Source organism: Mesocricetus auratus, unplaced genomic scaffold, assembly GCF_017639785.1.
Source record: "Mesocricetus auratus isolate SY011 unplaced genomic scaffold, BCM_Maur_2.0 Super-Scaffold_100004, whole genome shotgun sequence".
Lineage (NCBI taxonomy): Eukaryota > Metazoa > Chordata > Mammalia > Rodentia > Cricetidae > Mesocricetus > Mesocricetus auratus.
Genome location: NW_024429189.1, coordinates 70,496,065 through 70,523,298, shown reverse-complemented (window position 1 = coordinate 70,523,298; position 27,234 = coordinate 70,496,065). Strand labels below are relative to the sequence as shown.

Here is a 27,234-nt window from a genome sequence, read left to right as displayed (position 1 = left end):
CTCGATTGGTTGACGGATTTATTTCAGTGCTTGTAAGTACACCTGAGCCGTCAAAGAATTAACATGGAAAATGTATCATAGTTTTCCCAAAACATGTTTGCAAGGGCATTAATTTGCAGGTTGAATTGGGAATTCCCACAGTTATCTCAGACGTGGGGAGAAGCCTGTCTATTAGGGCCTATGCTGGGCATATTTTCATCCCCTTGTTTGTATTGTCACAGAACTTCAAGGAAAGGAGTTTTAAAACTTGACTCAGAAACCTCGAAATCTTTGAGAGGAGACCCAATGAAAAAGATATTGGCACATTTATTTAACTCATTTGGTACCACAAAGTCTTGAGTGAGTTTTAGCTAGTGGTGCTAGAACAGGAAATGTTTCATGAGACTCATTATAAGAGAGCAATTCAAGATACATATGAATGTTAACAGTTGAAAAGTAAATACATGCTCCTATTTATATATATGCATAAATGTTTAAAGGACATACAAAAAAAACTTAAAACCCATCTGCTTTTCTCCTGAGAAAGGGTCTCATCTACCCCAGGCTAGCCTTAAACTTGATAGGCAGGTTGAAATGACTTTGAACTTCTGGTCCTCCTGAGTGCTGGGATTGCAGATTTGCAACGTCATGGCTGCTTTATGATGCTTGTTGGTAAATTACCTTTAAAAATGCATTTTAAAGCAATGCTTTCACATTGCAAGAATCTATTTTTCTTTTTACATGTGCTTACCTCAATAAAGCAATTTTCATTTGAATGAAAGAGAGAGAGAGAGAGAGAGAGAGAGAGAGAGAGAGAGAGAGAGAGAGAGTTGTTGAACGTTTGTGCTTTATGTATTTGGCCATCCTGAAAATGACTGCTCAGCCTTGGAAGGCACAGGGTATTCTGCAAGCTGGACATACAGGTGGTGAGTCCTTAGAAAATCCCTGCTTTACCCCTGGTAATGGATGATCACACCTAAAGATCAGGGTCATTCATGCAGTCTAATTGTTTTAATCCACAATCTATTGTGGATTCTGATGATTGATCTGCTTGCTTTTTCAGCCTTCCTTTCCTAGGTTTGTGACCAGAATCTTTGCCTAACCTCCAGTCTTGAGCTCTCCTAGGAGTGATTGGCATCTGCCATTAGAAATGCAGATGTGAGGAAGGCACAGAAAGATGCAAAGCCAGTAGGCAACACCGTCATCAGATATGAAATGGACGAGCTGGGCAGAGCCTGCCCCTTCTCCCCAGTCTGCCACCACTGAAGTATTGCCCACACTTCTTAAATGGGTCACTTCCCAGCCCACCCATCTTCTCTCTCAGTTTTCTCATCGAGTCCACACGTGTATCTTCCCCTTTACAAAATAACTTGTCTTTTTTTCTCTAATCAGCTCAGAGTCACTACCACTTAAAGGAAATACCCGCAAGGTTTCTTTCTTTCTTTTCCTTCCTTCCTTCCTTCCTTCCTTCCTTCCTTCCTTCCTTCCTTTCTTCCCTCCCTCCCTCCCTCTTCCCTTTTCTCTTCCTTCTTTCTCTTCTTCACTGCCCCCACTCCCCCTCTTGCAGGCAGACACTCTTATATGGTAATGTATTCTGAGGGTATACCCCTCAGTCCCAGGCTGGCTGTTGCTAGTTGTTTTTTCTTTAGCTGGTCCTGATATGATCTTAAGGGCAGCATGGTTTTCAAATGCAATTCTCCTTTCCATTGCTCCTCGTCCATTTTCACTCACCATTATTCTGTGACTGGCTTTCCCTAGAGTCTAGAATAGCCAATGGTAGAGACAGAAGAGCCTAGAACAGTGATGGGGCAAGCTGTAGAGACTGAGGGCTTCTGGGAACGGGAGTGGATTGCTGCTTTACAGGACGGGCACTGCAAGAAGATACAGTTCAGTGCTAAGAGTCTGTGGCAATCGTTTTCCCTACAGAAACCCACTCACACTATTGCATCTTTAAAAGTATTTCTGATTAGCATTTATTCGTTTTACATAATGGATTTCATTATGACACTTTCACACACGTATATAATGTGTTTTGACAAATTCATCTTCTATTACCCTCTCTTATATCCTCCTGATCCCCTAATTCCCTTATATATTCATGTCCTTGTGTGTGTGTGTGTGTGTGTGTGTGTGTGTGTGTTTGTGTGGTTAGAGTTGTTTATAGGCACATGGATGAGGAATTATATGTGGACATTTTACCCTTGGTTACACCACTGAAAAAAGTGTCTCCAGTCCCTACCAATCATGCCTTTAGATCTTGGTGAAGGGTTTGAGTCTTTCCCCTTGGCTACCATTCACTGTAAATCCTCAGACTTGGTGAGCTCCTCCCCGCTCCATGACAGAATGTGAGAGTCCAATCTTATGCAGGTGATCACAGGTGCTGAGTTCACGAGTCCAAAGGCTGTGTCATGATCAGAATCCGGCACTCCACAGCACCGTCCTTTTTCCTGCGGTTTTTCCACTCCTTCCACAGTGTTTTCCAGGCTTTGGAAAGGATCAGATAGATGTCTCACTTATGGCTGAGTTTTCAACCGCAGCTTATTCTTTTGAGCAGTACAAGTCTCAGTAGTAACCACTCCTGCTGCAAACATGCATCTGATCAAGTTGGCAGCAGCACTGACCTATAGGCATGGACACAGTTATTTAGAAGGCAGTCTGATGATCACATCACGTAGCAAAACAACAGCAGCTTCCCCACTGGGGCCTATGACCTCTCCAGCCACTGGGTTTTGACTGGGTTCACAGTAACCAGACACAGAGATATTTTCCTGGGGAGCAGGCTTCAAATACAAGCAGAAAGTACTTAATAGACTTGCAGTGATTGCAGCAGTAGGCACATCTTACCTGTTGGGTCAGTAGTGTAGCACACAGGGTCCATAGATAAAGACGATTGTTGATAACTTTTTTTTCCCTCCTTGTCTCCTAGTCCCGCCTCTCTTGCTTCCCTATTGGCCAACAGTGAAATTATTTAACTGAGCTAAGGTTCTTTGTGGTCAATGGTCCAAGTCAGTGGTAACAAATATTTACTGAGGTCTTCTTAAGACCTAGATTCTGTGCTGGGTTGTGGGGGTAGGGGTAAGACTAACACAGAGAAAGGTCTGTTCATTCCTACTGTCACGTATCAGGGTTTTAAAGGGATAAGATAAACACGTAAATGCTGTTCCCTGTACACAGACGTGCACGGAACAGGCTATGCTGGAGTTGGAAGAACAGTCATTAAAGGAGAACTAGATTGTCCACAGGCAGCAGCTGCTCAGACATAGAGCTGAGTGTAGGGATGGAAAGTCCCAGACTTAAGATTTTGCATCTACTTAAAGTTTCATTCAGAGTTGTCAAACTAGTTACAACAGTGGCTATAATCCACACTACTCAGTAGAGGCACAATAAAGTATTCCCTTTTTATTCGACTTGTTTCTATTTTCCTGTCCTCATTCAAACTTGTATCTAAGCAGATCCCATCTCTGCCTCCTCTGTTAGCATTATTTAGAGCATGGCTTGGCAAATATTTGCTGGAAAGGGCCAGAGGGACATATTCTCAACTTCCCAGACTGCACAGTGTCTGTTTTGAACTCTGCTATTGTAATGTAAAGTGCCCACAGAGAACACACAATCCCACACTGCTTTTGCATCTGTATAACTTGGGGTTTGGATGCTGGAATTCGAATTTTCTATGATTTTTCACATTTGCTAGTATTATTCTTTCGTGGATTTTTTGTCACTTAAAATGTAAACTATATTCTTAGTTCAACAGCTGTAGAAAATAGACAGCAGGCTATATTTGGGCAAAGAGCTATAGTTGGTGGATCTCTGATTTAGAATTATAGTTCTCATTGCAGTGAAGCCCTTTGAACATGCAAGGAAGGTTGCTCACTCATTCATTTACCCATTCTACAGAGGTTTTTAGGTTTTCTAGGCTCCAGGGATTCTTTCTGGCAGTCACTATAGCTGCAGCTGTGACCATCACAAAGTCCTGTCCTCAGGGAGCTTAAATGTCGTACACTAAATTAACAAGTGAGAGGAGTCTTTTTTGAAACACTTTTTATTATAGATTTAAATTTAGAAAGAAGCATGCTTCCCATGTCAGTCCCAGCTCCCTCTCTCTCCCCTCCACCAGCCCCCAAGTTCTTTATTGTTAGTGCATAAAAAGGCACTACAGGGAAGGGGGGCTGGGTTGCTGAGCGGCTGCTGCGCATCCCGCCTGGAAAGTCAGGGAAGGTCTGCTTGAGGGTGGCACAGGGAGCACGGATGCCTGGAATATGTGAGAGCGGCCTCGGGCAGAGCCAAGACAAATAAGGTCGAGAGGACAGCATGGGGGAAGACCCTGGGCGGGAAAGGAACCATGTAGGCATGGGCCCTGTGACCCAGGCCCAGGCTGGAGGAGGGGCACTAGAGGGTCTCCTGTGTCCTACTTTTTCTTCTTTACTGAAAGCAAGAGAACAAACAGGAAGAAAGCAAGGCAGTTTTTGAGGAAAGGAGCTCCCCTGGTCTTCTTTTGTGGCTCACTGAGATGGACCTTGCTACAAAGTGCCTGCTTCCCACCTTCAGGAGCCACCCGCAAAAAGAGTGACAACCTGGTGGAGATATCCAAGGGCAAGGTTTGTGCACAAGTCTCCCAGAGACTGGATCTTCTCTTCCACATCCTGGTCATTGTCCCTTGACTCCACCCTCCCAACACACAAGGAACCATTACTTGCAGACCCCATCCTTTGGATCTTCCCTGTAACCTCTGCCCTTCGGCACTGTGCAGCCCTCAAGGGCTGTGGTCCCCAGGGCTGTGCCTGGGATCCTCCGGGTCTTGCAAAGAGAACCTGGTCTGAGTCAGACTCTCTAACCCAGTGGCCACCTGTGCTCCTGGGGAGCTCCGGGGAGGCTGGGAAACTTTCAGAGAGCTGTTAATCACTAACTAGTTGGAGATAAGAAAAAGAGAATGAAACAATTGAGAAAATGCCCAACCCAGAGCTTAGTGAGTCCCTGCCCACACATGCCAGGACCTGGCATGCCAGGAAAAGTCCCAGGATCAAACTGAGGTTTTTCAGTGGGGAGAAGGCATGCCAGTCCCTGGGGGCTACAGAACCCTGGCTGATAGGCGGATAGCAATCAGTGACCTTCCGCTAGGACCCTTTGCTTTCAGCTAAGACTCAACCCCAAGGAACAAACAAGGCCAGTTGTTGATGCTGCTCTGTACAGGGCTTGGAAACTCTGGACAGGTCAGACAGCTGCCTGCCCTTACTAGTTCATGCTGAAAAGAAATCAGACTGAATACCTGTGTGTAGTCTAGGCCAACAAGGTAGGAAGACAGACAGGCTGAAGTCAAAGAGGTCAGGCGAGGGGCCTCCACAACCCATAATCCTGGTCTTTAATGGTTTGCTCATGTCAGGCAAGCCTAGGAGCTTCCTTTCTATTATCCCCAGCTTCATAACTGACCTGTGTTCAAGGGATTAACCTCACTTTACAACTGGAGAATTCAGTGGCTTGTTTCAGGTCACCCTGCTGCTGAATCCCAGAGTTGACATCCCAGCTCAGGTCCCCCTGACCTCAAAACCACAGAACTGTCCCTTCAACTGCCCCTTTCCCATGGCCAGTGTCCAAAATGCTCCAACAAGAGTGTTTTGCTTTCAGCCAGAGACTTGAATTCTGGAGAAAACAAAAATCCCAGACCTCTATCCAAGTACTGACAACCATTCATGCCTTGCTATGAATGATAGCCACTTGAGGGAAGTCGATGAGTGACAAGGAAAATTGAGAGGGTACTGAAAGCATAGAGACACATGTTCTCTCGGGGAAAGGGATCCCAGCACACCCCCTGCTCCTGCCTGCGTTTCCTGTAACATTTTACCAATCTGATAACCTCATGGGGCTTTTAATTTATCTCTGTGAACTCGCCGATAAGTGTCCCTACCTTCTTGCTGATGCTATCAGCTGGGCTTAGTAAAGTTACTATTACCTTCTGTCTTTTCAGAAAATTGTAGATAAAACCTGCTCCCCTCTGCTCAGAAGGGATTTTAGGGGGAAAGTACCCTAATGTAAGCTGGCATGGCCTGGGGGCACCTTCCTCTGATCTTTCCACAGCAGCTGCTGCAAAGTGCTCTGTGCTGTGCTGACCATGGTTCGATCTCATGATCTGTTGGAAGCATTTCTGAGTGCTCACTGTGTGGCAAATGAGACTAGACAAAACACTTAATATGTGGGATCTTATTTAAAACTGCCCATAACCTTGCATATCCAGGTTTAAGCAATGAACTCCAGCCTACATGGCAGGAAAGAAGAGTTAGTTGTTCAATCTGTCGGGGGCCCGTAAAGATTCACTCTAAAAGTCAGAGAGTTCCACTCCATTCTGACTAAAGGTCAGAGAGTTCAAAAATGTCCTTATAACTTTAAGTCTGTAGCTTGGTGGCTACAGGATGTTTTGGCTTTGGTAGTGGATGTCTCTAAATAACAACAGACTTGGGCCCAGGTGCATTTACTCTTGACCCTGAAGGCCAGATGGCAGGTGTGTCTACCAATTACCTGGAGGATTTAGGGAACTAAGTCTCTTTGCCCCTTATACGTGATAATAGAAGTCGTCTGCCACTGTCCCCACTTTTGGTTGGATACTTAAGTGTGTTGAAGAATAAACTAAGGGTGCATTCAGAATCAACCGAATCTGCCCTCCTGACAAGTATCCTGTGTCTCTGTCTCGTCTCTTAATCCCTTTCATTAGCTTTTCTTTATACACATTCCCCCTCTCAGGTATGAACCATGGGCTGCCCAGCTGGTTCCAACTGCAGCCCCGAGAAGACAGCTTCCCACATGAATCCACACACACTGACTCCTGAGAGAGCTTTGCACCATTCAAGCAATGCTCTAAAAGTAGCATCTTGTGTATAACATAAGAGCCTGATCAAAAGGGCTTCAATCTGCAAATTTAATAAGACCCCAGGCGACAGGTGTGCACTTTGCAATTTGAGGAGCACCACCCTTCTTGGACAACCCAACTCTGTTTCTGGTGGGTTCCTACACTATTGTATTCAACCAACCAGACATGGGGCCTATGAACACTGGGCCAGACAACTGGTGTAGGTCAAGGGACAGTCATCCTTATGGGAACTTTTGACTCTGTGCTTTATAGGAGAGTGTGGGGATTGGGGCCAGGTGGTGAGAGAACTTGGATCCAAACCCTGGCAATGCCACTCACTGGCTGAGCCACCAGCAATTCCTGAGTTCTGGGTTCTCATCTGTGGAACCAAGCAGGTAAGCCATCATGTGCCCGGCACACAGTGTGTTTCATGAACACAGGACAGGCATCTATATGGTAGGCTCTCAGGGGGGATTTGCTGAAAAAGTAAACCGAAAATTGGTGATCTGTCTGGTCATCTTCCATAAGGAGACAGCCCCCACATCCAGATAGAGGTGTCAGAGAAACGCAGGTCTTCTGACATCCTCTTAGCCTGACAATGGCCTAGATTGTCTCTTTCTAACTTCCTGCTAGATCTCCCTGGTTTATTTTATTTGGTGAGCAGCTGTTGCACTCCTGTGGTCACTCAGCAAATTGTGGGGTCTCCAGGGCAGGTGAGTGTTGAGGAATTATCTGAATCCCAATCTCTGGCATGGGAGCCTCACATGTTAAAGGGAAAGAGGTAAATAAGATCTAGAGACCCAAAGTAGCTTTTCCCACCCTTTCCCTAATCACTCACCTCTTTGCTCAGCTGCAAACTTTGAGTTATCTTTAGATACCAAGTCGGGCCAAGCCCACCTTAAGCACAGCCAGTGTTTCCTTTGTTTATCCCAAGTCAGTCACCGTATTAGGCACTTTTGATATATCCCATTGTGGAATCCCTCAGACATCCTGATGATTTGTAGATACTATTATTATCTCCACTTTATAGCTGGTACAACCAAGCCACAGAGCAGGGAAGCAGTTTGCCTGAGGCTACTCAGCTGTTTCCTCCTGATAGTGAGCCTGTTCTGTATCTACTCATTCAATTCCAAGGCCCTTGTACTAAACCACTATACTTACCACCTTACAACTGTGGGCTGTAACTTGGTTCAAACAGCAGGCCTGTTGACTTGGTACTTCCAGCCAAGATCATTGGCTCTCCTATCCCAGTAAGCAAAGCAAGCCCATTTCCCAAAGGAGGACAGAGCTCATCTTTCCAGCCCCTACCTTTAGGTGGCTGTCTCTGGTGGCCTGAAGCAGAAGGGCAACTGTATTTGGGGGAGGTTCCCAGGTGTTTTAGAACCTTCATAGGCTTCATTACCCTGGGAACAGCTGGGCTCTGGTGGAACTGGCCCCTGTGGTTTCTTCATGCAGAGCAGGCTGCTGGCTTCTGGGATTCCAGGGTCATTACATTTGAGGGAGCTTCTTGCAGGTAACCTTTGCCCTCTGAGAAAGTATGGGAATCGAGATAAGGATGTGTTTGCAGTGGGGGGTCAGGCTCAGCCCTGGAACTTCTCTCCTGGAGAACTGAGCTCAGGGTGACTGGGGAGTGCGGACAGTGCTAGAGATGGCCTAGTAAAGGTTAGTAATTAAAACATTAAGCAGCGAGCCTGTGGGCTGTCTCATTCTGGTTCTCAATTAATACGTGTGTGTTTGTGGACATGTTTCTGAATATGCAGGTACATGCCTACATGTGTGAAGGCCAGAAGCTGACATTGGGTTTCTCCCTCTATTTCTCTCCACCTTATTTTTTGAAACAGGGTCTCTTATTGAACCTAGAGCTCACCGATTGGCTAGATTCAGCCAGCAAACTGGAAGGATCTGTCTGTTTCTGCCTCCCTAACACTGAGATCGTAGGCACATGGCCATGCCCTGATGTTTACATGGGCCCTGGGGATCTGAAGTCAAATCTTTGTGCTTCCTGGCAAAGTATGTCACTCACTGAGCCATCTCTCTAGGCCCTAGGCTCTTTTATTTATTTATTTTTATTTTTAAAGCTTGTTTTACATGTCAATACCAGTTCCCTCTCCCTCCCCTCCTCCCCTGGCCTCCACCAGTCCCCTCTCCCATCCCCTTTCTGCTTCCTAGGGAGGGTGAGGCCTTACATGGGGGATCTTCAATTTGGAGCAGGTCCTAGACCCTCCCCCATGTGTCTAGGCTGAGAGATTTTCCCTCTGTGTGGGCTCCCAATGTTCATTTGTGTACTAGGGATAAATATGGATCTACTACCAGAGGTCCCATAGATTAACCAGACCTCCAAAGTTCGGGGGGTCTAGAACGGTCCTATGCTGGTTTCCCAGCTATCAGTCTGGGATCCATGAGCTTCCTCTTGTTCAGGTCAGCTGTTTCTGTGGGTTTCTCCAGCCTGGTCTTGGCTCCTTTGCTCATCACTCCTTCATCTCTGCAACTGGATTCCAGAGTTCAGCTCAGTGTTTAACTGTGGGTGTCTGCTTCTGCTTCCATTAGCTACTAGATGAAGGCTCTAAGATGGCATATGAGGTAGTCATCAGTCTTATCAGAGAAGGGCATTTAAGGTAGCCTCACCACTATTGCTTAGATTGTTAGTTGGGGTCAACCTTGTAGATATCTGGACATTTCTCTAGTACCAGATTTCTCTTTAAACCTATAATGACTCCCTCTATTATGGTATCTATTTTCTTGTTCTCCTCTATTCTTCTCCTGACCCAATTTTCCTGCTCCCTCATGTCCTTCTCTCTCCTCCTCTTCTCCCCTTCTCTTTCTCCTAACTCCCTTTCCCCTTCCCTTATGCTCCCAATTAGCTCAGGAGATCTTGTTCCTTTCCCCTTCTCTAGAGGACCATGTATGTCTCTCTCAGGGTCTTCCTTGTTTTCTAGCTTCTCTGGCAATGTGGATTGTAGGCTGGTAATCCTTTGCTCTATGTCTAAAATCCATATATGAGTGAGTACATATCATATTTGTCTTTCTGTTAACTGGGTTACCTCACTCAGGATTGTTTCTTCTAGTTCCATCCAGACCCAGGTTCTTTAAAGTCCAAGAAGAGGTGACTTCAGTATGTCTGGGTCTTCAGATGTAGAATTGCTCTTGGCACCTCCCTTTTGTTTACTTGGTACATTGACTACCTATTTGATTAGCCACTAAGGTCTTCTTTTAAAACAAGTCACTTACTAAAGAAAAAGTTCTGATGGTCTATGGCACTGCATGGTGCCTATAGTTCACAACGCTTTATCTTATATTTTATAAAGAGCCAATCAAAGGTTCCAAGCAAAGAAGTGACAAATGTTAAAGGATATGTAAAAGCTCACCACTCTGATTTGATCATTATGCTCCATATGCAGGGATCAAACATTACCCCACACCCACAAATATGCACAATTACTATATTTCACGCACTTAAAAAGCAATCATGTCTCTACCAATAACAGGAAATAAGCAGCACTAATTGTATGTAGAAACAAAAATTATATATGCTAAAACTCAGCAAGGGAATTGACATCTCCCTGGACCCTGGAACTCCAGTTCTTTCCGTGGACATAAGATGGCTGCACATGGAGACTTCCTTTGAAGTGTGTGAAGAATGAGAAAGGAATATACTTTATCTGTGACTAACCAAAAATCCAGGACCCTAGGAAACGTTAAAGCATGTCATTCCTGGTGACTATGAAATGCTACAGCATTAGAACACCAGCTTCATGAGCACAGGGTGGCTGTGGTTTCTCTTGTGATGATCGGTTTGTTCACTAATATTGTTTCAGACCCTAGATCAGTGCTTGGGATATATCAGGTTCTTCTGTATCTAATTAGACATTGTTTGTGGGGTGTATAACATGATTTTTCTTTTCTTTTTTTTTTTTTTTTTGTTTCTCTGTGGCTTTGGAGGCTGTCCTGGAACTAGCTCTTGAAGACCAGGCTGGTCTCGAACTCACAGAGATCTGCCTGCCTCTGTCTCCTGAGTGTTGGGATTAAAGCCGTGTGCCACCAAAGCCCAGCTAACCTGATTTTTCTATTCCTTAGCTTCTCTCCACAATGAGAAAGCCAGATCTAAGTGGAAAGAGTGTTCAGCTGGCCACTGGACATCTTGGTTCCTTTATCATGGCTCAATCATTCACTTTGGTCTGAGAATACTAGACCACTGACCTGTAGCCTTACATCAGATTGGCTTCTTCCAGTTCTTGGATGAACATGTGACTGTGTTGATATGGTAATCAAATGATACCATGGGTGGGCACGTATTTAAAAAATGGAGAACCCTCTCCACAGGGAAAAGTTGAGTTAGTTGAAAATGGCAGAGATGTCTGATTGTGACTCAGTGACACCATGTGGCTCTCAACTGCTGTGGAATAGCTATTTCAAAACCTGGCTCTCCTCATTGTCTTTGCCTTCTGGAAGAGAACCTTTTGCTCCCTTTCTCTCACTGAACAAGTTCATTGACCAACTCCTGTATCCTACTGAGTATTGGAAAGGGTGGCATGTGAGGTTGATGCCATCTTCCCTGTGTTTATTTTTATTATATTGCTACTAATATTACTAGTAATATTGTTCTTACTAATAATGAAAGGAAACTCCTACTTGTCTGTGACTGGACCAGTTTAGCCTGGAGGCAGAGGCATGGATTCAACGACCTTTTGATCTTCATCTAGCCATTTGGTTCTATTACCACCTTGTAAACCTGAGGGTGTTCTGTTTCTAACCTTAAGGAGTTGTGGTTAGAAATTGCCAAAAAAAATCACACAGTCACCTCCCAATGGTCACCACCTTTCATAATATGCCTGTCTGTCAAGGCTCATGATTTCCCAGGATATGACAGTGAAGTACTGGCCATGAAGATGAAGGAAGAAGGATTTATGTGTCAGCCACCAAGCTGGTGAGGCTGTCATTGCAGAAGTCTGATACCTGTCATCTACGGAGGAGGTGACATCCATACCATGCCATTCCTTATCATTAAGTGCATGTTTACAGATTCTTAGGATGCACCAACCATCTGCTAGTCCATCCCAAGAGAGAGACAAATAAGTAAGGCATTATAATTAAAAGCTGTAAGAGTTTAAGAGAGGAAGAGTTAAGGAGAATTCAATAAATCAGTGTGTGTGTGTGGGTGTGTGTGTATGCTTGCACGTGCGTGCCCGCAAGTGCACTGATTGGTGGTAAATACTTAATCAGAAAAAGCTCCCAGAGGAAACTGTGTTTGGGCTGTGATCTAAAGGATGAGTATCCATGAGAATGAGGAAGAAGAAAGATTAAAGAACACATTCTGAGCTTTGCAAGAGTGTATGAATTGTTTAGGGGAGAACAGCCTGCCCATTCGTGTGACGGTGTTATTGTGAGATGTAGATTTAGGTTTCAATAGTTTGTTGGCATTCAACTCTTAAATGTCTTATAATCTCCAAAGTGATATGTCTGAAATGGTATTTATGACAACCACTTGACTAATGATGGCCATTCCTAGGTTCCTTTAAGGTACAACATGGACAATGGAAAACTCAGGGGCTGGTGAGATGGTTCAGTGAGTAAATGTGATTGCTGCCAAGGCTGGTGACCTGAGTTGGATCCCTGGGACCCATATGATGGAAAGAGAGAACTGATTCCTATAAGTTGTCTTCTAGCTTATACACAGAGGCATGTCTATAACCCTTCCTACAAATAAGAAAAAAACATAATAAGGAAGAAAAAATAACCATGTAGTTAGAGAGTTGACACTCAGCCCCATTATTTACCTCTGAGGATGGGACAGGGGCTGTAAGTTGAGTTCATCAACAATAGCTAATGATTTAGTCAATCATGTTGAGCTAATGAAGCTTCCAGAAAACCCAAGATCTGAGCCCTTGGTTTCCAGGAAGATGAACAAGAAGGCATCTGTATGCTAAAGATGGTGTACCCCAGTTCCATGGGGATGGAATCCTATATATTGGGGACCCTTCTAGACCTTGCCTTATATAGCTCTTCATCTCAGTGTTCATCTGCATCATTTAAAATATCTATTATAATTAACTGGTAAATGTAAGTGTCTACTTGAGGCCTATAAGCTACTCCAGAGAATTAATTACAATTCAATCAGCAGGTGTTTGGGAACCCCAATATTCATCTGTCCAAAGAAAATATCTTGGAACTTATACTCCACAGAAGTTTTGTGGAACTATATGCTTAACTAGAGAGGTCTGATACTTTGTCTAGAATCAGAGGACACCCAACTGGTGTCCTCTGCAGTGTTGCTTGCTTGCAATGTGCGGAAAGTCCCACATGAATTTCATCACAAAAGTAAATCTGTATTATGAGAGTATATAGGGCAAACTGAATCTATCCTATGAGTATCTAGGTACTAAAAGGAGGCACTGTGCAAGATGAGAAATACACAGAGAAAAGACTGGAGAAGTAACTAGATACCAAAGGACCTCTGAATTGTGCCATAGAGGCTGGTTTTTAATTCCAAGAGGCAAGGACGTCACTTGTGAGTACCAAACTAGTAGACTTACATTTTAAGAACTCTGAGTCTCCCTTGATTCCTATTTGGTACTCTGGGCACATCTCTCTTAAAGTACTCTGTGCAGGCATTCATGTGACCTACTATGACAAGAGTGGTCCTGCTATCACATTGGAGTTTAGGCTCAGCTCACAAATAGATTAGAGCAGGATGCCATTAAATATCTAGTGCTCAGTCAATGGAGGGAAGGAGGCATCTGTAGGGGTTTTGCTTTCCTGGTTTGCTGATAGCTTCCACATTTCATTAGGATGCCAGGCCTCTTGTTTTCTCAATCCTTTCTATCCTTCCTTCTCTACCATGTCCTTCACTTCTGGTCTCTCTGATTTTCTCCCCTTCCTGCTCAGCTTTCCTAGCCACTCTTTGGCTTCTGAGTATCACATATCCAGGAGAAAGGCTGGTTTTTTCATCAGAGAGAAAATATCACATGTATTTGCTGAGAGGGCTAGAAAGGTACCTGGTGATGGAGATTGACAACCTGGGCTTCCAGACCTGGCCCCACCAGCTACCAGCCATTGGTCATGGGGAAAACATCTCTTTCTCCCTGATGCTCTGTTTCCTTGTCTCTAGAATGTGGATACATCGTGGAGATAATCTCACAGGGGTAGGGTGGGACTTAAGTGAGGTTTTGTTTGTGACATTGCTCCATAAACTGCAGAGATCTGAACACATGTTCATTTGGGATTATACATTGTCTTACTAGAGAGATGGTTGGGATGGGAGTGGACAGAGCTCCTATATTGGGATGTTTGGGTTCTCTGTATAAAAACAAATTTTCATTCGTGGCAAAATAAAAAAGAAGAACATGACCTTCCCCTTTCTCACTCCCTAGAAACAGCCAATACCTAGTTGGTATATACCCTTCTAGACAGACCCAAAAGGAATATGTGTGTGTTTGAATATATATATATATATATATATATATATATATATATATATATATATATATATATGTAATTGATGGGGGAAGTCCTGTGTATATGTCAATAAAGCACTGTTGGCCAATAGGGAAGCAAGATAGGTGGGACTAGGAGTCCAAGAGGACTCTGGGTAGGAGAAACACAGGAAGTCACAATGTAGCCCGCCAGAAAAATAAGATGTCTGGAACTTTGCTCCGGTAAGAGAAATACTTAGATTAACAATTGTGGGATAAATACTTAAGTCAGAGGTAGCCAGTAAGAAACAAGCAAGGCCAACAGCTTCATAATTAATATAGCCTTCTGTATGTTTATTTGGGACTGATGCGGCTCTGGAACCAGGCTGGTGGGAAGGCTTCTCTTTACATGTAATTTTTAAATGTAACCTCAAGTATCATTCTTTGACACTTTTTTTCAGTTCATATGGCTATGTTTTAATTGTCCTGCTATTTAGAACCAGCACACCGCCACCTCCTCCTCTTCCCTTGCCGCCTTCTCCCTCACCTCTCCTCCTCCTTCTGTACGAAGATGGAATTCAGAGTGTGGCACTCAGGCTAGGCAAGCACTCTACCAGTGAGCTGCATTCCAAGCCCCAGCCCTGTCTTTTAAATATTGCCTCATTGCGTCATAAATGGTCCACAGTTTATTGAAGCACTCTCCTGCTGAGGAACACTGAACTTACTTTCAGTTTTTCTATCACATATTTGTGTAATTTGTGTAGCCTTTTGTACATATACCCACCAGAGAAATTCTAAGAACCAAAGTTGCTGAGCCAAAGGATTTAGATGCTACCAAGTGTCTTTCCATGAAGACTGCACAATAATATCTGCCCATGCCTGAACTGACCATGTATGCTACTAGTTTTATTGGGTATTTCAAGAATTCCTTCCTTGAGTGGCCATGGGTCACTGGCCAGCTACGCCTCACTGCTCTCTGTCTTATACACCTAGTTCTTTATGACATCAGGAGGTTAGGCTGTTTGATGAATGGCTTCCCAATCACAAGAAGGGACCGGCAGACCCTGAGAAGTAGCAAAGACTTGGCCCTGAGGGTTAAATGGAATCTCCATTATTCCAGAACTGCAGTTTAGAAGTAGTAATGGACTTTAAACTCCCAGTAGTGTGTCCTGAACATTTAGTGCATTTTCTGATTTTGTTATTACAGGAAGTTTGTGTTTGGGAAGGTGGTACTTAGAAGGCATGAGGAAGTTGAGGAGTTAGCTTAAAAGAGTATGTCTCTGTCACTGTCAAGCTGTGGCTAGGCTCATATCCTGATCACGTGACCAGGCATCACAGGCTTTTCGTGTTGCTAGATGCAAAGGATCTGGTAACCAAATAGCATTTCCATGGAAAGGGCTCATAGCTGGAGCTCGGCACTGGTGAGATGGTGAACTCTTGGAATGGACAGAGGAGGGAGGGGATGCTGTAGCTGCTGGGACTTCAAGAAGTTATCAGAGAATTGTCTGTCACCTTGGTTAGAATTTCTATTACTGTGGTAAAATGCTGATACAAAGCTACTTGTGGAGGACAGGGCGTCTATCATGCTACTGCTTAAAGACCACCACGGAGGGGAACCAGGGCAGGACCTCAAGGCAGAAACCTAGAGTCAGGAGCTGCAGCAGAGGCCATGGAGAGGTGCTGCTGACTGGTTTGTTCCTCCTGGCTTGCTCAGCCTGCTTTCTTATACAACCCAGGACCACTCACCCAGGGGCAAAGACCCTCCAACATCAATCATTAATCAAGAAAATCTCCCACAGACATGTCTTCGGGTCAGTTTGATGGAGGCCTTTTCGTAATTGATTTCCCTCTACTCATATGACCCTGACTTTGTTGATAAAAATCCAAAACAAAACCTCACTAACCACAACAGTTCTGTATCATAGTGATTGACAATACAGCTGCCACTCCTTCTCTAGGTTAAGAATTAGGGCCCAGTTGGGAGTTTGTTCTAAATCCCATGGCTTCGTTTTTTTTGTTTTGTTTTGTTTTTTGTTTTAATTTGCAAAATGGATTGAATGGTTCAGCAGTTAAAAACATGGCTCTCTCAGAGGACCAGAATTCTTTTCCCATCTCCCACATAGAACAGCTTACATTTACCTGTAACTCCAGCTCGAGGGGATCAGATTCCCTCTTTTGAACTCTGTAGACACCTGCATGCATCTCCCCACACACATGAAAACATCATTTAAAATAAATCTTTAAAGTTTTATAGGGCTGGAGTGCTGGCTCAGAGTACTTGCAGCTCTTACAGAGAGGACCAGAGCACACATGTTAGACTGCTCATAATTGCCCATAAGACCAGTTCCAGGGGATCTAACATCCTCTTCTAGACTCTGTCAGCATCTGCACACACAAGCACATACATGCATTCATACACATGTGCCAACTATTATACACAAATGTGATTTATGTGTATAAATAATAACTCTAAATCTACCATCTATCTATCTATCTATCTATCTATCTATCTATCTATCTATCCTCTATCATCTATCTCCCAGAATCAAGGTCATGGGTCAAGTTTCACTGATCTGAGAAGATAAATGTCAGTGGAAACTGAATAGGTTTGATGACTAGGAGCTTCAGAAAGAGGAAGTAGAATTCACAAGTATAGCAATAGTAAATAAAGCAGCTGACAAAAATACCCTTTACATATGTCATCCAATTTTGTTTGTTTAGTAACTCTATCAACTTAGTAGTGCTAAGATCTTCAGTTAGAAAAAAAATAGGCTTAGGTGATGAGGATATAGTTCATTTGAGAGACAGCTTGTCTAGCATGCCCTGGGTTTGATCCCCATCCTCAAATAAATCAAGTGTGGTCATGTATGCCTGTAATCTCAGTATTCAGAAGGTAGAGGTAGGAGGATCAGAAGTTCAAGGTCATTCTTGGCTATATAGAGAGCTTGAGGTCTGTCCTGACTATAGGAGATCTTGTTTCAGAAACCACAAATGAACAAAAAACTACCATCAATGAGAAATAGAAATACATTTAAAAAGAAGTAAAAGCTCAGTGAATCCAATTGGGTCATTTGGCCAATATCACACTGTCACAGATGACCAATCTGGATACAAAGATGCCTATCTGATTCTAAACCAAAATGCTGCCTAAGAGCATGACAGGGTTTGGCCTGTATGTAGGGGCTGCTGCTGTAATGGCTGGATACACAAGAATGAAAGAGTTTCATTTTTTTCTGGTGAAAAAAAATGAGCCATTTCAACCTGTCACAGGGCAGTGGGACAAGTCAGGACTTCCATTGCTTAACTGGCAATGTAGATTTGTGTATCTGAAAAGCCTACCATTCCCCTAACCTCACAGCCTTCCCTCCCCTTTGGAGAATACTGGGCAAGTGAGGGCTAGAGATAGGGACTTAACAGGATGACTCTGGAAGAGTAACAAGGAGACCTTGCAAGGTGATAGAAGGCCTGAGTGACTTTTTTGGGGGGTTATTTTTGTTTTGTTTTGTTTTTAAAACTTTGCTTTGGTCCACAGTAACTGGTGGGAACTCTGGACCTCCTGGAAGTCTTTGAGTTTGTGATTTATGATCTTGTAAACTAGACTGCCCTTGGCCTTCGTGTCGCTGCTCCAGCTTGTAATTATCTTGGCCACAAGTGGCTGCCTGGCTTTGTTCTGCAGTTAGATACTCCTTCTTTAGTCCCTCTGTGTTCCTGAGTCATTCTCAAGCTCCAGTGTGCACATTCATACTGGTGAGTCACTTGCCGTCACCCGGGAGGGCAGTGTGGTCAGGGAGGAAAAGATGCTACTTTTGGGAAGGGTGTTCCTGAGGATAGCTCCCTCTCCTTTAACACACCATTGAAAATCAGGGGCTTGGGAATTGTGCAGCAGAGAATGGGAGCTAGGCTTGCCAATGTGGGCAGCCTTATTGAGAGCTTTGCCTATGACAAAGGACACACCGATGATGGGCAAGGCTTTCAGATTAGACGACCTGTGTTCTAGGCCTTGCTCTACCACAATACAGCCTTGGCCCAATTTCCCACTTCTGAGTGTCTGGGTCTTCTAAGGTGTAAAATAGAGATAAGGTAGCGACTGTGTGCCAGGGACATCTCAGTAAGTACGGTACTTGCCTTGAAAGTGTGAGGACCCTAGTCTAAATCCCTAGAACCAACTGTAAACATCTGAGTATGATGGCACGTGTCTGTAATTTGTGTTGGGAGGCGGGAGATGGAGGCAGAAGGATTCTGGAAAGCTCGTGGGTCAGCTTTCCCCACATATGATGGTGGAGTTCCAGGCCAGCAAGAGACACTGTCTCAAACAAGTAGGTGGAAAGTACCTGGGCATGACATCAGAGGTTACCCTCTCACTTCTACACGTGTCATGCATCTATGTGCCTGTATACACACATACACACACTAAAAAATATAACCACTGCATGAAAGGGATTTTGTGCCTTTAAGTGGTACCAGAGGTCATGACTGCAATATGATAGAACCAAATTATATTCATTTTAAAGATAGTTGAATTGAGTCTCAAATTGTCCAAAGTAACAACTAGTTAACAGTGGAGTTGGATAAGAACCCCAGTGTTTCCAAGGCAGGAACCTTTCCCTCTGTAATTAGTGTGTGTTTGTTGTGGACTGACAAACAAACTGTCTCTGATATTACTTGGGGTAATATCACTCAAGTGGGTTCTCGGGTTTTTTCCTCAGTATGAAGCTGGAAAGCGATGTAATAAGATTATGTAAATATTAGCTCAGGGTTCTGGGGAAATCAGCAGAGCTTCAGGGTAAGCCATCTCCCAGCAAGCAAAGGCTTGCCTGCTAATTCTCTGGCCTTCTAAGACTGATCAGATTGCCCAGTGTGGAGGCAAATGCCAATTTCCTTCTGTCTGGAGGAGAGAGCCGTTGTCCACTCCCACTGAGGCTAGGGGAGAGCACATTCCTTGTGCACGGTTAGATGCTGGTTAGGAGAGGTGCCCCCAGCTCAGCCTAAGCTGGTTCACATCTGTCCTACCCAGAAGTGTGACCTTGGGAAAGTCACCTAACTTTTCTCAGCTTCAGTGTTCTCATTCCTAAAATGTGGGATTATGATGGTACTTTCTAGAGCCTTTTTGAGGATTAGCTGCATGTTAATGAAATAGTATCCAATTCAGTACACAGTAAGTACTTGATCAAATCATCACAGCTGGGTAAAGTGAGGTTTTGGTGGCCAGTATCTTCTCTCCTGCTACATTCTGGTCACACAAATGGATGCTCAGCCAGCATGAACCAGTAAATAGGTTTTCTGATTCTGCAGGAAACTCTTCCTTTCCACACAGCTCTCTGTACATCGCCTACAGGCATTCATCAATGCAGGCATCCATGGTGCCTGCTGAGCCCCTCAGATGCTCTGTTACTTGGATGATGTCAGGCCTTTCTGAGATAGGATCACAAAGAAGACTTGGCCTGGATCTGCCAGGCTGGTGGGGGAAAAGCAGTAATCCAAAGCGGCCCCATGGGACAGAATCAGAACCAGATTGTTACCTCATTACAGTCTACTTCCCACAGTAGACATATTTTTTTCCTATGACTGAAGCATCACTGCCTAGTACACTTTAGGGCATGAGGCAGGAGATCCAGAACATTTGTTAGTTGTTGAATTTTGACTGCTTCCAAGGACAAAGGATCCTGGGAAATTCAAATTCTGAATGAAGGTAGTTGCGTAGTTGGGGAGGGCTGAATGGGAAGATGGTACTGGGGAATGGCTGTTTTATCTATCTTGGTCCTGTCTGGGCAGTGGGGAAAAAAGGAGCAGGGAGGCGCAGGTTGCTTATATAGAAGACACAGACCTGGTGTTGGGATATACCCTCTGAAGTGAGGCTGGAGACTCAGAGACATGGAACTAGGAATTTAGGTGGAGACTATACCATGGAGGAGTTAAGTGTCTCTCCCTTGGCAGGATGAAGTACCGAGAACTTGTCCTCTGTCACAGAATGGGAACACTGGAGTGCCCATCTTTAATCCACTTCACCTCATATTTCAATTACTCCTGTTTCCTTGCTACTGTTTTCACTGTTTCCATTCTCACCGGAATTACAGAACTTAAGAATTTTCCTACAGTTGAGTCACTTTTACTTACTATTTTTTTCACATCGAAATCATATAACTTAAGACATTATCTTGCATGCATCCTGAGATGGGTGTATTTTTCCCTCTGAGGAACATGTGCTTGGGATAGAGAACTAGGAATGATTTTGACTGAGAGAATGAACTGGTTACTTTTTTGAGAAATTCACAGATTCAAGGAAGTCCAGGATAGTTCTTGTATCAATGTGATTGTGCGCACGAGCGTGTGCATGTGCGTGTGTGTGTGTGTGTGTGTGTGTGTGTGTGTGTGTGTGTGCGCGCGTGCGTGCGCGCGCGCGCGCAATTAGGTAGAACGGTGACTAAGATGCTAGGATATTTTACCAAGTTGACTTTGTGGTCATCGGGTGGATTATAAGCCCCCAAGCTCCCCTCTCTCTGCGTCACCATCTTTTCTAGCAGTTCTGCACTCTGATCTGCATGGTGGCAGCCCTGACAAAGAGGAAACACTGAATGGAGTGCGTGAGTCTCCTCCGAGTGAGACTGCAGACTTCACCATGACCTGCACAGCCCTGGATGCCTGGCAGTTACACCTTCACTGGTATGAGTTTGTAGCTTTCCAGGCTCACCTTACCTGATTCTGAAAAGAATGCTACCCCCAGCCAAGGCTCAAGTTCAAAGAGCTTTATCCATTCTCCTAGCAAGCTGGGAAAAATGGGTTAGTGAAAGTCAGGCATTTGCCAGGGGCACCCCTCCCTCACCACGACTGCACCCCTTCCTTACCATGACCACACAACCATAAGACCTAAGATTGCATTTCCTGAGGTTTTTCTGCCCTGGTGTTCTAGAAACTTTTGAAGAGCCACAGACTAATGAGGCTGAGGGCCATAAAGAAGGTTTTGAAGTAATTTTGTTCTGATAGGAAAAACCATTGACACTGGATTTCACTGTTGATGGGAAAGAGTCCACACCCCCGGAGCTTGCCTGTCTCTAGCACCTTGTTGGGTGGCTCCTTTCTTTTCATTCCTTGTGTGATTCTTTTTCTTCTTATTAACATTAAACCATGTGCGTGTCCACGTAAATGTGCATGTGGAGGTCAGAGGTCTATTCCAAATGTCTTCCTCTGATTCTATGCCTGATTATTCTGACACAGAGTCTCCCACTGGACCTGGACACCACCAGCAGGCTAGACTGGCTGGCCAGTGAACCCCGTGCATCTTCCTGTCTCCACCTCCCCAGGACCCTGCTGCAGCAGGGTTGTGCTCCGGACAGAAGTTTTCAAATGCACTGACTATGCAGATTTGGTTCTGTTTGTAGCCAAGTTCCTTCTTTCACTTTTACTGTATGCCCACCTACACAATGTGATACACACACACACACACACACACACATATATATATATATATATATATATATATATATATATATATATGATTTTCAGAATTTCACAGCCATTAGCCTCCAACCTTAAATCAGGACTCCTATCAAACTTTCCTGGGTCAATGCCATGACAGAAGTTCATATAATCTGTCCAGAGCAGGAGACTGACTAATTTCAAACCCTGAACTAACTTGTGGTTACTGAGAATCTGGGCGGGGAAAGAGGAGAGAAAAATCAGAGACATGTCCCAACACCAGCAGGGAGATTTCATCTGGATTTCCCCCAAATGTGAGATTATTCAGAAATAATTCCAGAGGCTTCTTTCCTGCCATCCTGCCAGAGCACAGGTGCAAATGTTTTGAATAGCCTGAATGGATAACTTATTTATGCAAATGAGTATTTTGCATAGTCCCTGTAGATGTGCCTGTCTACTCTCTGATATCACTTTCAGGAGGTTTTTAAGATGCATTTGGTTCAAGGGCATGAACAGTCTTAGCTTTATCTGGAAGACACTTTAGGGGTGGCTATCTCTGTGGTCACTCTGACATGCCCTAAGCCACTTGTAAAGAAAGGTGGCCACCGGGCAGTGACCCACTTTCACAGCTAGGCTTCCTTAATGCTATCAGTCTTTGCTGCTCTCAGCATCACAGCCCCCCTGCTGTTCCTCAATTCTGGGTCCAGAGTCTCACTTGGCATTTAGCCTGTCCAGTGCCACCAAGCCTGGTGAGCAGCAGGGTGACCTTTGTGTCCTGGGCAAGACAAAATCACTACTTTTGTAGTGGATTTTCCCCTCAATTTTTATTCTGAATGTTTAGCTTTTTTCAGTATTTGACATTGAACTATAGGGACTGAAGACTGACCTGTAAGATCCGAACCTGTCTTCACATCTAGGCTTTTTCATTTTGGCTTCCCAGTTTTGTTTTGCTCTTCTATTCATTCACTTATTTTTTATTTTTTTTAATTTTTTTGAGACAAGGTCTCACTCTGTAACCTGGGCTAAGCATATTCAGCTCATATGCTGTGGCCATCCCTTAATTGATTTTATATTTAGGGTTCTATGACAGTGGGAAGGGCGATCTTATGCAAAACATAACATGTGAAAACAACGGCTAATTGTACAACGGGGTGACTGTAGTTAAAAACAATGCATTATGTGTTTGAAAACTGCTGAGAACAGATGACAAGTGTTCTCACTGTCCAAAAATGCTAAGTATGTGTGGTAATGCATATGTTAGTTTGGTTTATTCATCCCACAAGATATACATGTATCAGAACGTCATGTTGTAAAACTTAGATATATATTATACAATTTTAATTTGTCAATTATAAAAAGAATAGCACAGAAAGTAGAAAAAGTCTGCTATAATTATGAAAAGTGTTTCTCTGTACAGAAAAGAAAATACTGGCCAGAGAAATTTGTCTGGCAGGGGCCAACTTTTGCTTGGTCTTATGGGCTTTTCTGAGACTGAGAACTGAACCTCAGAGGCTCAAAGTAGTTTGATTCAAGAACAAGAGTGCCTGTCCCAGCAGTGGAGTTTTCGCTAAGTTGGGACAGGGTTTGAAGCTCTTCACAGGGAAAGATAAAACAAGAATGTACTGTAGATGAGACAAGGCAGGGAACACTATGCTAGGCAAAATGGAGGGACCCTGAGTAATATTTTGTGTGTGGGGCAGTTTCCTTTGCTGTTTAAGTATGACTGGGGACATAATCAAATGGTGGAGAAAGTCTCTCTCTCTCTCTCTCTCTGTGTGTGTGTAGGTGTGTGTGTGTGTAGGTGTGTGTGTGTGTGTGTGTCAGTATGTCTATCTCCCTCTTATCACACTGAGCCCTTTACCACTGGGTGCCCCCACCCTGTTGCTTTTCACCATAGCAGTTCAGAGGTTTTGCTCAGTCTGTGGGTGCCCAGATGTGAGGACAATAGCCACAGAGTGTTCCATAGGACAACTGTTGACCTGTGACCTCCCAAAGAAACTGAAATGCCATTTTCATTGCCTATGAGCTATCTCAGAGTACAGGAATATACTCTAGAATCTAATCATTAACATTCAAAATTTAAGGAGGATAGTATAAGGCAAGATATGTATGAACCTTAGTTCTTTATTTAACTATAGCCAAGAAAATGATTGACTTTCTGTCCCCTGTGAATTTTACAGGATCAGAAAGAGAGACAGATAGAGTTTCTTATTCCTATTCAGGAATATTGTATTAATATTTTTGTTGTGTCTCTTATTACATAGCTGTCCCACTTTGCCCTGGAGTAGATCTATATCATCAGCAGACAGAGAGAGACAGAAATGTACACAAACACACGTTTGCTTTCAAAGATAAATATAGGCTTCTAGTTAGGAACTGATGTGTAAATCAAGAGAGCATCTGCCTTTGTGCACAGCAAGGACATCACTGTCATTTGTCTGTAATGACATCAGGGCTTTGTCTGAGACTTGGACCCCTTAGGGCTTGATAATCTCAGAGAGGCTCTTTGTCTTGGTATGAGCTTAGCAGTTAGGTCTCTTTGCTTCCTTGATTTTGTGATATGGATCTTTTAGTAGACAAACCAACTAACTCAGGAACTCCATGCCACTTCAAATAGTCCTGTCTGTCTGCCCACGCCGTTTGTGTGTGTGTGTATGGTATGTATGTGCATATACACACGTGCAGACAGAGGCCAGAGCTTGATATTTCTTCCATCACTCTCCAGCTAGTTTTGAGACAGGGATTCTCACTGTTTCAGCAAGACTAGTCTGTCAAAAAGTCAGGGAACCCCTTGTTACCGCATCGCTAATGCTAGGATAGCAGGAGCATAAATGTCACGCCTGGCTTTTTCACCTGGGTGCTGGGTATTCAAGCTAACGCTCTCATGCATGTGTAGTAGGCACCTTATTGAGACCTCCCCCTCAGGACTTGTTGCAGGTTCCGTGTCTTTGCATGAGCCTGAGGCTGGGACAGAGCCTGTGCAGAAGTCAAGGCAGGCTTCTACTCAGAGGGTCTGTGTCTCTAGACTGCATTCCAGGTCCTGGTATCACCTTGAGTTTTACTTTGCCACAGTACTCTATTTCCTCCTTATCTGTCTCCTAGAATCTGAGAAACAGAATGAATGGTAGAAGTCTGATGATCTTAACACTCTTCCTGCTTCCCTTTCAGGGACCTATTCTATATCTGTGTAAAGTATCTCCTCTGTTTGATGTTTCCATAGTTACTATTTAAAACTTATTATGGGGTTTACTGCTATCTATATATCTATCTATCATCCATCCTTCTATCTACCTATCATCTATCTATCCATCCACCCACCCATCTGTCTGTCTATCTATCTATCTATCTATCTATCTATCTATCTATCATCTGTCATTCAATTATCTGTTTACCTATCTATCAGCATTATCTTGTTGAAGTTGACTATCAGACAAATGGTCTCTGATTTGTATTTCTCCATAGATTCATGCCTGAGAATCAGTTCTCTCTCCCTTGCTTCCCGCCCCCTCCTGAGAAGGGACACATTGTTTTGGCTATTGTTTTTCTTCTAGGAGGGTCAGCTCAGTCCCAAGTAAAGAAAACAATCCATATGTAATAGGGCCTGCTAATTATCAGACTTTGTTAGGTGCTTCACATATATAAACCTTCACAGTGGCTGTGGTTATAAGGTGACATCGTTTTGTCTTCTTACACCTTCACTAATGCCCCAGGTTGACATTTCTCAGGAGTGTCCATCTACCTGCTTAAAAGAAGAGCAGAGCTAGAAATAGACTGCCTCATCTTGAAATCAAAGTGCCTGTAACTAAAGGTGGCTGGCCCTAGCCTAGGATTCACACCACTTTAGGCATTTGCATATGATATTTGTACCTCAGGACTATATACCACCTCCTTACCCCTTACCACTCCCGTTATTTTCAGCCAAGGTCAGGCAAGAATGTGGAGCAAGGCTGCTTTCCCAGGAGCCCTCCCTTCCCCCATCTGCCTCCCCCTGCAAACACCCGGTGGTGGGTGGAGTTAGAGCTGCTCCTGATTCATCTCCTCAACAAAACTCCAGCCAGCTGTTCCCTGGGGCCTAGCTCTCAGATCTGGAGCTGATAAACTAATTGGGGCTAATGTGATAATGGGCAATGATGACATTTACTGTTTTTATCAGGCCCAGGGCATACATTTGCATGTTAACAGGGCCTTTGGCAGGTAGACAGAGTTGAACTGGAGGGGAGGTGGGTTTATTTGCTGGAGGTTACACAAGCAGAGGGGCTTTACAGACCTACCCCAAAATGTACCACATTAAGGACCCCAATTCCTCCTTTAAAGTCCTACTTTCTTCCAAGACCCCTCCAAAATCACCCCTGCTCCACCAGGGTCTTTTGCACCTGAAAATTCTCTACACACATTGCTTAAATCAAGCAAACACGCACATGGGAATTCTGGGACTGTCTGGCTCCTCATCCCCGTTAGCAGTACAATAACCATTGGGGGTCTGTTCCTTTCACAAGCCTTTGTTTATATATTTCTTTTTCACAGAAGGAACCTCTGGGTTGTGATCACAAAATTGTTATATCTTTGCCAAAACTCCCTCCTGTCTCCTGAAAGAGAGGGAGAAGGCTCTGAGAGCTCAAGAATCCTGCCTGGATGCTTTGCTCACAGAAGGCTGGTGTCCAGGAAGACCCAAGGAGAAAGTTAATGGTTAGGGGATTGTATTTTTCCTGGCCAGGGCACTCGCTCACCTGTGCAGGTGGAGAAACATTTGGGACCCAGTGAAGCAAGGATAGGAAACTCCCTGCACAGCCAGGCTGGGGGGATGGGGTCTATGATATCAGAAGATCTCAGCAGTTCACGTCTTGCTCAGACTCTGTTGGCATTTTAGTTTTCTTTTTTTTTTTTTTTTCTTGATCCTATAGAGAGGTTTAATAAACAGGAAAAAAGCGTCTCCAAAGTGTGGAGGGAAGTGAAGACGATCTTGTCAACCAGCCCCTGCCGTGTCGAGCCTGATAGGCTGATCACTGCCCTTAGACATCTCATAGTGGACCCTTCCAGGACCATCCCCTTCTAATTTTCCTCTGAGACACTTACCTGGGCTGGAGGAAAAGCCTGTTCAAAGTCCTCTGAAACTGTCAAGAGTTACTACAAAGAGCCGGTCATGCTGCCCAGAGAGAGAATGGGCTAAAAGCACCTTCCATGCTTGGTACCTGCACGGCCAGGGCAAAGGTCTTGATGCCAAAGCGGAGAGGACTAAACACAGGTTAGAAAAGGAGACAGATGTTCAACAGCACCTCCATAGCCCTCTGCCTTCATCTGCCCGACAGAGACTTGGGTTTTTATACCCCCCTTCCTGGCGGCTTTGGGGGCTGAGGTGCTTTTCACCTGAAACTGCCTCCAAGCTGAAGAGCACAGTCACCAACCACCGAATCAATTCCTCATCCATTAACAGGTTGTCTCTGTTCTTGAGACACAGTCATAACCTGGTTAGACCTGTTTTGTTTGAACACTAACGTGTGAGTTGGCCAAATGCAAATGAGCCAATGTTTGTAATCCTTTATTTTATTTTTTTAAAGGGCCGGGCAGCCAATCAGAGGAGGGGGAAGTGACTTAGGGAAT

At 44.2% G+C, this 27,234-nt stretch overlaps 1 long non-coding RNA gene across 1 annotated transcript; it reads right to left on the bottom strand.

Annotated features, from left to right (window-relative positions):
• Positions 1 to 1,921: 1,921 nt before the first annotated feature.
• On the bottom strand, positions 1,922 to 27,123 carry LOC110342306. Its single transcript, XR_002384335.2, has 2 exons — positions 26,710 to 27,123; positions 1,922 to 2,600 (listed from the first exon to the last, which is right to left on the bottom strand). It is a non-coding gene; the product is annotated as an uncharacterized LOC110342306 (long non-coding RNA).
• Positions 27,124 to 27,234: the final 111 nt, after the last annotated feature.